The sequence below is a fragment of the Lepeophtheirus salmonis genome, chromosome 6 (assembly GCF_016086655.4).
Source record: "Lepeophtheirus salmonis chromosome 6, UVic_Lsal_1.4, whole genome shotgun sequence".
NCBI classification, from domain to species: domain Eukaryota; kingdom Metazoa; phylum Arthropoda; class Copepoda; order Siphonostomatoida; family Caligidae; genus Lepeophtheirus; species Lepeophtheirus salmonis.
This window is the reverse complement of record NC_052136.2, coordinates 1066867-1076925: the sequence shown is the minus strand read 5'-3', so window position 1 is coordinate 1076925 and position 10059 is coordinate 1066867.

The window sequence follows — 10059 nt, the reverse complement described above, 5'->3', positions numbered from 1 at the left end:
CTTTGTCGTTTCATTAGTTATTATTCTGAGAATATGGTTCATAATGAATTACAATTTCATGGAGTGTGACGTTTTCGTCTACTGTAACGGATAAAAACCGTCAAAAAGTCAATTATACGTAGTATATCTTTATTAAACACTAATAAATACTTTCGTTATACCCTCAAAAATCATAATAAAGCAGGCAACTAATAAATACTGATGTGATTATCAGTGAGAATATGATACCATATGTCTTTCTCCTCCCCCCTTCTCCTTGCACGGGTTTTTCTCTACAATATTATCAACTATAGTTATTACTGAATTAAAAATCTTGTTAATATCTGCTGCCAGTAATATGGTTTTGGGGGAAGAAAATGAATTACTACTATAAAGACCCTTGCCTATACAAAATAGCAACAGTGCAGAGAAATTAGTAAAATTATATTTATTATTTTCGTATATATTAGTAATAAGATGATTAAAAAAAAAAAAAAAAAAAAAAAAAAAAAAAATCTCAAAATTGATTTTTGAAATTTTTTGGACAAAAAATCCCCAAATGAAATTTTGTTTTGGAAAAATATTTTAAATATAAAATATAAAATTTACAAAATTTTCAACCTTCCACTACTATTTACAAAAACAAAAAAAATTGGAAAAAAATTACAAAAATACATGGCTATTCTCAAAAAGTTTAATTTTTTGGAAAATTTTTATAACAAATTCACAGTAGTTCACAAAAAATTATATTTTTGAATTTTTTTTTTTTCAAAATCCTCTGGTATTCTCAAAAAATTAATTTTTTTGCAGAAAATTTTTCAAAAGCCACAGCTGTTTAAAGAAAATAATTTTTTTAGAAAAAAAATCAAAATATAAAATTTTTGCCGAAAAATTTCAAAAAAATAGAATATATTTATTTTTTTGGAAAAATTAAACTAAATTTCAAATATTAAGGTCTTTAGTAAAAAGCAAAAATTCTTTAATTTGGGTGGGGGCTATTTTTTCATTATATAGAAAAGTAATGAATAGTTATTTACAAGTAATCAATACGAATTGGACTCACAAATTAAACATTATTTATTCAATTTCAATTCATCGTCCCATCACTTATATATAAGGTATTATTCTTTTAGAGCAAGATATTATAGTAATGAAGAAAATTTTTATAAAGAGTTTTTCCTTTTCGAATTTTTAAAAGTAGCTTCTTGATACAAACTACTCAATTCTGAGTATAACTTACTACTTCGTTTATACCTCCAGAGTAATAATACATTATGAAATAGCCAGAACATATCAAGTAAGACGAGTGAATTGACAGGTGACCACAAAATACGTTGTGTATTTTTGTTCTAGCAAGGTAACGTCGGGACGTTGATTGGTTAACTGTTTATTACACTACACCATGAGGGTCAATCAGAGTTGAATATCATCTCTAAAGTTGGAATTAGTTATGGATATAATACAAAAGAAACAGATGTGACGTCATATTATCCCCTTTTTGTCCCGTGATACCCCTCTGCTCCATTATTCCCTCATCTTGTCACCTTTCTCTCTGAGTGGGAATCTAATTCTAATATTCTGTATTATATGAAATATTTAAAAGTGTGATGTCCGGGGAACTTATTGTAGGTATAAAACCCCAAAAAGTGTCGGGAAAATGGAAGATAATTCCTAGTTCACACTTAATATTCAAGGAAGTGAAACTAATTGCTTTGATAGGAATACAGTTATTGATAAAATATAACTGAGCTGTAAATCATATTCTTTATTCTGATGCGCATTCAAAGTTCTAGGGAGGAGAGGGTAAATCCGGAATAACTTTAATAGCAAATTATGAGACTTGTTTTACAAATAGAAAGCATAACTTTGTTCATTTGATAGCCACATTATTCATAATGAAAGCCTTACTTCGCCTGAATGCCTGGCATGCCCTTGCCACCTTGTCCGGATCCTTCATTATCTTGAGGATGGAGGCTTTCAAGGCCTCAACTGAGCCATGATATTTTTTGCATGCGATCCTCTCCACCCTACCCCACATGTAAAAATCACAAGGATTGACGTACGACTGTTAGGTGGCCCATAGATTGCGGCTAAAAATCCGGTACATTTTTTCTTAAGAGCTCTTGGACAATCTTGGCAGTATGAACAGGTGCTGAGTTGGAATGTATATTTCTTCCCATCAGTGACCTCATCCATCCATGGGATGACTACGTCCTTGTAGACTTCCTTGGTCACCTTCTGGCCTTTGATCACGTCATAAACTATCGATTTTAGATATTTGAAGGAGGAATTTATTTCCTCTGCGGAGTGTCCCTAAACGGGAGTTTCGATAATGGAAATTCTCTTGACTTTTTCCATGCTTGGACTACGAGATAATAAAAAAATTGTGAATATATTTGACAGCTAGGACGTTTAGCTTGGCGCAATTTTGAAATTTTTATCACATGACTTCTACAAGTCACATAATTGGCCACTAAATTATTTCCGGATTTATCTTGTCCACCCTGTAAGTATCTAGAATTTCCTGAAATAATAAATAGGACTAGATAGTATTGGAATGAATAGCTTCAAGGATCTCTTTGTATGATAGACCTTGTCCCAATGAATATAACATACAATATGAGATTGAGAGGCATTCACTGATAAGTATAGTACAATGAACAAATATCTTTATATACGAGTCTAAATTGACCTAAAAAAAACACATAATTGGAAAACTAAAGCATTCATTAAGCAGCTGACATTTATTTTAATAAACTGATGTTCCTTGTGAAGATTATTTTATCAATAATGTTAATAATACCCAGAGTTGCATACAATATATCCTGCCTGTATGTAAAAATAAAGGAAACCGAAAATGAACTGGGAGGCCTCAGTCAAAAAGGCCAAACTGGACATGTAGGAGTTAAATAAAAACAGGCCAGACTAATCCACCCAGTCCATGAGGGCTTATGCAAGAGATCTCGTAGTTACACAGCAGACCGTCCAGAGAGCTATAAAAAAGTGGATGGAAAGAGCCTTGTGATGATGGAAACGACACTTTTGACACCATCGATGAAAGAAACCATCTCCTCCGTCACAAGACTCTTTTGAGTTCCTTTGGACTCTTTTTTGACAGTTTTGGCCAATAGACAGCCCTAATGCCAACTCCCTCGACATCGCCTTTTGGTTGCATATTGAGAGGAAGCCTGCAGTGTATGCCATCCAAACACTGAGGCCTTCAAAGCCACTCTTGGCCAACACTGCGATGCAATGACAGAGGACTATATCCAAAGCGGGTGCCAGGGCTTCTGCCGCCACCTGGAAGCCATCATTGCCACTAAGGGCGGCTACATTAATGATTAAGAGAGCTCAATTTTGAGAAACAATACTCTAGCTTTCTTTTGTGTTGAAAGGCCACATATATAACCTCTAGTTCCCTAAGATGAAGTCACTTCCGTTTATCATATATCGTCAGGTAAAATGCTCTAAAATTTTATTACACAGAGACTATACCCAAATAAAAAAAAATAGGGAGTTTGGTATCACAGGTTATTCTTTATTTTGGATTTTGTTCCTCTAGACATGAAAGTAATCATTAAATGTTAAAAAAAAAAAAATGAAATTTTGATGTTGTTTCTTTAAAATTATCGATTTGAATCTAGTTAGAGGTTCTTTTATTTCGTTAAGGATTACAAATAAAACATATATCTTGCAATAATATTTCTCTAACTTGCCTCAAAGGTGTATTTTAGTTCCAAGCATGCTGCCAGTATATAAACTCAAATCTCATTTACGCAAAATAAGACACCCTATTTTACCAATTTATAGTTTTGGACTACGAAAACTGTCTTCTATTAAACTCTTAAAAATAGGACCCTTTATTTATTTCCTTAATTTCTAAGGTTGATTTTTTTTTAAGCATATTATAATTTTTTTATTCTATAAGTTTTATATTTTTCATTTATATTGAATATTAAAAAATTCCTTTTTTTTTTCAATAACGTTTCAAAAATAAACTATGACTGAATATAAATTTTTGTACGTGCGTACAACAATATATATTTTACTTAAACAAGGAGGTTTTGGGACATCTAAATTCCTCTAGTTCCTTTCCACAGAAGAAAAAACCCAGATTATCTCATCATGAGTCTTGCCGTAAATACTACGAAGAGTAAGCATGCTGGTAAATAACATATACTTTTTTTTAATGTTCCTTTAATTGGTTAGATGGAGTTGCACTGATTAAGTATATGTACATTATAGTATTACATTCACTCCATCTTACCCAGAAATCTTTTGTTAAATCCATATATATATATAGAGTATAATTATTTATCTAGGAATTACCTGGACGCGAACTTACGCAAATTCAGCTCTAGAGATTATTTTCTCCAGAGTAGTTGTCCTTGAGCTACGGCGATTCCTTTATACTTTAACCAATGTAGATTTAATTCCACCAAACCACTCCCGAGACTACTTAATAGCTCTGTAGCCCTTCTGTAGAATCTTTCTTTCCATATGACCTACAAACACCAACTTACTTGATTATTCCACCAAAACCTGCCTCAAACATCTATTTTCCAATTCTCTAATAAAAGGAAAATCACTGTTTCTAGGGCCATTAAAAATATTCTAGTTTGCCTTTTTGTTGACAGAAGACATATATTCATTCTAGGTCCCCAAGATGACGTCACTTTGGCGTATCATAGGTATCGTCAATAAAAATGCTCTAACATTTTATTACACGGAGAAATATACTTGCAAATATAATTTTAGGAGCAGCTGTGTCAAATGAAACAGATTCGTTCTTTTTAAAAAGGACAATTTGTATTAACGTTTATGTATAATATTTACATATGTATATCTGCATTGCCATAGTTTTGTCCCTACCAAATAAGAACAACAAGTTTATATTATTTGAAAGAGTGTGTAAAATATTGAGCAAATGACGTCATTTGAAATAATAGACCGAGAATCAATCCTCTTTATATAAGACTGTCCCATTTTTGGGCGAATATTTTTCCCCTTGCTCATAGATTTTTTCTGCTATAAATAATCATCAAAATGGTTTTGGCCAAGTTTGAGGTCTCTCGAATCATTTTTAGCGTGGTACAAGCTATTTTAACTTTTTCTTTAAAATGAACATTTTGGTTGAAATTGACCATTTTTATAGCACTTTCACCGTTGTTCCAAATATGATGTTATGAGGGAAAAATTATACTTTTTATACTTGTTACTAAATGGTTTAGTAACAATAAATCCATTATTTTAAATTGACTTTTTTTTCTATTATTGTGCATCTCTTTAGCAATCAAAAAAGTGCTTGAATGACGGTTTGACTCGATGATAACGGAAAGTAATCGACAAAACCAAAATACCACGTTATTGGCTGTTACAGTATAATGACTAGTGATGTCCAAATCATGCCAATATGATTTATTTCCCAGCCGTTTTGAGCCAAAAGAATATTCAGTTATTCGAGTAAATGAAGGATTGAGTGCGATTATTGGAAGAGGAAGAGTAGAGGAGGAAAGGATGAATCCATTGGCGCCGTGAATTATAAAGGGAAAAGATCTTGGATATTCAATAATATATTATATCCATCTTGCCATCAAAGCTATTTAGATGTTTTACAATCTATTTTGTCTCTATAAATTTAAACGGGCATCCAGTAGAATTTATTTTCCATATATTTAAATTCATTCGAAGTGGAGGATCATCTTTTTAAATTGGTGTTGCCTAAGAAAGTCAACCCCTCATTGAGAAGCTCGGTTGCACCAATATTTGTGTACTTAAGTCCCTGAAACAAAGTATTTGCTCTAAAGCTTAATATCCCTTTTGCCAAGATCAACAAAATGGAGTTTAAAGGCTTATTGGAGAAGTGCTCTAAGAAGACGATGCCTAGACGCACCAAATGATAATTCAATGGAACAAGGACATGCTTGATTGAAACTTTTTATTATTTAGGGGTTTTTTACCACAATTCATCCTATTTTACAAGATTTATTTTCATTTTTGGCCTTTTCCTGTATTTTATTTACATTTTTGGCCTTTTTTGTATTTTTTTATTTTTGCTTTTTTGTATTTTATTTTTTTTGAGTTTTTTTTTTTTGCATATTTAGCACCATTTTTAATCTACTATTCGGACATGACTAATAATTACCGTAAACACTATTCACATTTTCAGCCACATGGCTTGCATTTTCCCCTTTATCACAAAAAAACTGTAAAATATGGTGACTTTGATCTTTGTTGGCCTTTCTTTGACATGCACTTAAACAAGACTGAGTCAAATAATTGCATAAATGTCTGAGGAGTTTTTTTTACTATAAAAAGTATGTAAGGGCATCTAGTGCAAAACAATTGCACATACAACACAAGATACATATTACTAAAGCCATCTATTAGAAAAATAATATTCTTTTTTTACTACAGCTATGATTTGGTGTATGTGTAAAAGATATATTATGTATATGGTGTTTAATAAGTTAAGCCAGGGATATCCAACCTTCTAATGCAAGTGGTTGCATTGCCACTGGAAATATTTTAATGGGCCAAAGAATCTATTAAATTACCTTTCATGAAAAAGGAATTGATAAAATATTATATATTTTTCTCTGCTGCATCATTTGATCGAATCACCTTTTTTAGATAAGAAATGTTTTCCTTTGTCAATAAATTTCTTTTTCACAGAGGGATAATTTTTCAAAATTCCTTTATTTGGGGAGGGTGACATCCCTCCTCTCTAACCCTTGCGGGATGATGTCAAATCTTTCTCAATGTTCGTACGTATTATGTGCGTTCCACACGTTTTGATGATATTGCGACAGTTTTGAACAAAAATACAACTTGAAGTTAAAATAAGTATTGGGGAATCACTTAAGCATTAAGCGATTCACAGGTTAGGGGCTAGACACCTCTGATTTAAGGGATGAAAGAAGTGCTTAAAGATGATCATGAGTTTCCCTGTTGTATCATAAATAATGTTTCTCCTTTTTGTAATTTAAGGATGACTTCAAGTAGGGCCTTCAATTTTATTACGTTATGTTTTGATAAAACAGGGAAACCGCAAATCATTGAGCACACCCCTTAAATTATTTGAAACAAGGTGCACAACATTTTTAACTGATAAAAGTAAAAATTTTTACTCATAGCCTCATATTTTGAACTGTAAAGGAGGTATAAAATTGGACAATTTCGAATCAAAAATCCTACTTTTAAAAATGTATTTACTGAGGAGTGAACATAATTGGAAATTATTATACAACTTATTTCTAATTTCCATATTTTCGGCTGACAACTCAGATATGTGGCTTGCTATAATAATTTTTCTAAAAATTGATTGTGGATTACATTAGTATTCTTATACGACTTTTCTTCAATTTCTACAAACAAATCTTATTGTAAAGGCCATATCGGGCCCAATATAAGTCTACTAAATATAGTCCAGGTTCTATATTGTAGTTAAATTTCTTGGGTATCTTCAGTTATCCCATAAATTTGAATATAAATCCTATAATTGACTCAAATCGTGTCCGATAATTTGAGCAACCATAATTTCAGCGAGTATTATCTTAGCCCTTCTTCCTTTCGAACGTTTCGGACTTGCTGATGGCGGAGACGGTGTTCCTGGAGACTCCCAATGTTTTGGAATGCGCGAATGAAAATTCGTCGACCACGTTCAGGTGTAATTTTCTCGACTTGTACATAATAAGCTAGGGAGTTCATATTTTTTTCTTTTGTAACTAATTGTTTATGATTTAATATATCGAAATCTGAGTTAATTTTCATTAATCAACTTTAATTAATTATTCAATTAGTAAGTCTCCAGATTTCAATGAATCACCTGGTATAAGCGGAGAAACTAAATTAAAAAAAAGGAGATATATTTTTTTCATCTGCAAAGATACAAAAGGATTATTACACTACTGCAAAGTCATTGCTATGGAATGTTATATATAAAATGTAAAATATTCATGCCTAGTTATAAAATTAATCTAGACGACAAGGCCGTGTTATTAATTATTGTTGAATTTGCATACTTCATTAAAAATTCGCTTAACCCACTTTTTCTTTGTTTGCACTGAATCGTTCTAATGCTCAGCTTGACTTTTGGTTTTGTGAATATACATTCTGTCAAATAAGTACGGAGAATTGTTAATTTAAATGACTTACTTATCCAGCTGTTACAAGCAAACTGGTGTACAGATCGCGCTCAAACTTGGCATCATCATGACAGACAGTACTGCAGACCTAGAAAAAAATTATTTTTAAATCGTTCAGCGCGGGAAATTTAAATTACAATTCCTGGTACTTTTTTGACAGAATGTATGGACAGTCAAACCTGTATTAAGCAGTCAGGTGAGGGAAAGTGAAAAGGGATTTGAAGAATATTTTGTAGGAGAGAAAGAATAATCCTCATGACGTTTCATTAGATCAGCTACAATCAGCTGTGAGAAGGGAGGAAGGAGAAAATGAAATAAACAACAACAAATACTGGAATTACTCCGAAGTCGATCCTCAATACTACTCTGAAGCCAACAAAGACTTTCAATAATAACTCCGCATCAAATCCTCACGGTTACGCTCTCTCCTTTCTGAGAACACACATATGTTCAAACAAGTTTTGAATAAAATTAAATATATCCTCACTACTCAGAAATTGAATAATAATGACAACTGCTAAGGAAAAGAAAATAGCTTCTTTCTACTATCAATGACAAATTGACGGGCCAGCTAAAAAACTCACCTGACTTACATCATTGGATATATACATAATAAGAATACCAAAGTATTAGTGGGTGGTGCTCAAAAGATTGCCACTCCAAGTGACGCTCACAATTCTGGAGCAAGCTCATTGTTTAAACAACAAAGCCCAAAGCACACCAAAAGAAAAAGAAAAAAATCTTCACACACCCATTTTAATTAAACCAATCATTTGGGTTATTATAAACAAAAATTCCATCCTTAACAATGACACGAGGAAATGGATGAACTTTTACGTAATATTAAGTTACAGCAGAAGAGATATAAATTGAAACGATAACAGCTGACGAGAAAATATAGGGACATTTTTATTTTAGTATAACAATGTCGTGTTAAATGAAAAATAATTCATCATAATCTACGACCATTCTCCATATTTCATTTCCATTTTTAGATATACTATGACATTGTCATAATATATTTTCTGAATATGATATATTAATTGGACTCTTTTTGAATTACATTCACAATAAAATGTCAAATAAAGAGGAGTATTTTATTAAAATAGCAACTATCTGGTTTTAATTTATCTTTAACTACATTTTGAATTTCAATACTAGATTCACAAGTAAAGTAAATCAAAGTAAATTCAAGTAAAATGAATCCACTTATATTTCATTTTTAAATATTCCTTTTATTGGTGAGATGGAGTTGCACTGATTAAGTACCGGTTGATCCATTGAAATCTGAACACTTACTAATTCAGTAATATATAAAGGTTGAGTGATGGAAATTAATTCATATTGCGATATATTAAAGCATAAATAAATAGTTAGAGAACAACACAAACCTGAGCTCTCTAACTTAGTTACAAGTCGAGAAAATGACACTTGAACGTGGTCGACGAATTTCCATTCGCGTAGTACGAGCAGTTGGGCGTCTCCAGGACATCCGTCTGCGCCATCAAGAAGTCTGAAACGTGGGAGAAGAAGAAGATCTTTGCCAAAAAGGCCAAACTGGACTCGTAGGAGTTACAGAAAACGGACCAGGTCAATCCCTTCAAGTCCATGAGACCCGATTCAAGAGATCTCTTCGTTGCTTGCACAACAGACTCTTCAAAGAGCTATAAAAAAAGGGGGTGGAAAGAATCTTGTGAGGGTGAAAGGACAACTTTTGACACTTGCAATGAAAGAAACCTGCATCCTCCGTTGCAAGACTCTTTTGAATGAGTCTTTTGAGTATTTTTGAACTTTTTTTGACGTTTTTGCCTCCTCCCCTACAGACCTGATGCCAAGACTTCTCACCGCTTGTAAGCTCTCATTGCAGCTAATGGCGGCTACATTAATGATTAAGAGAGCTCAGACACAGAGATATTCATAGTATGTATTTTGT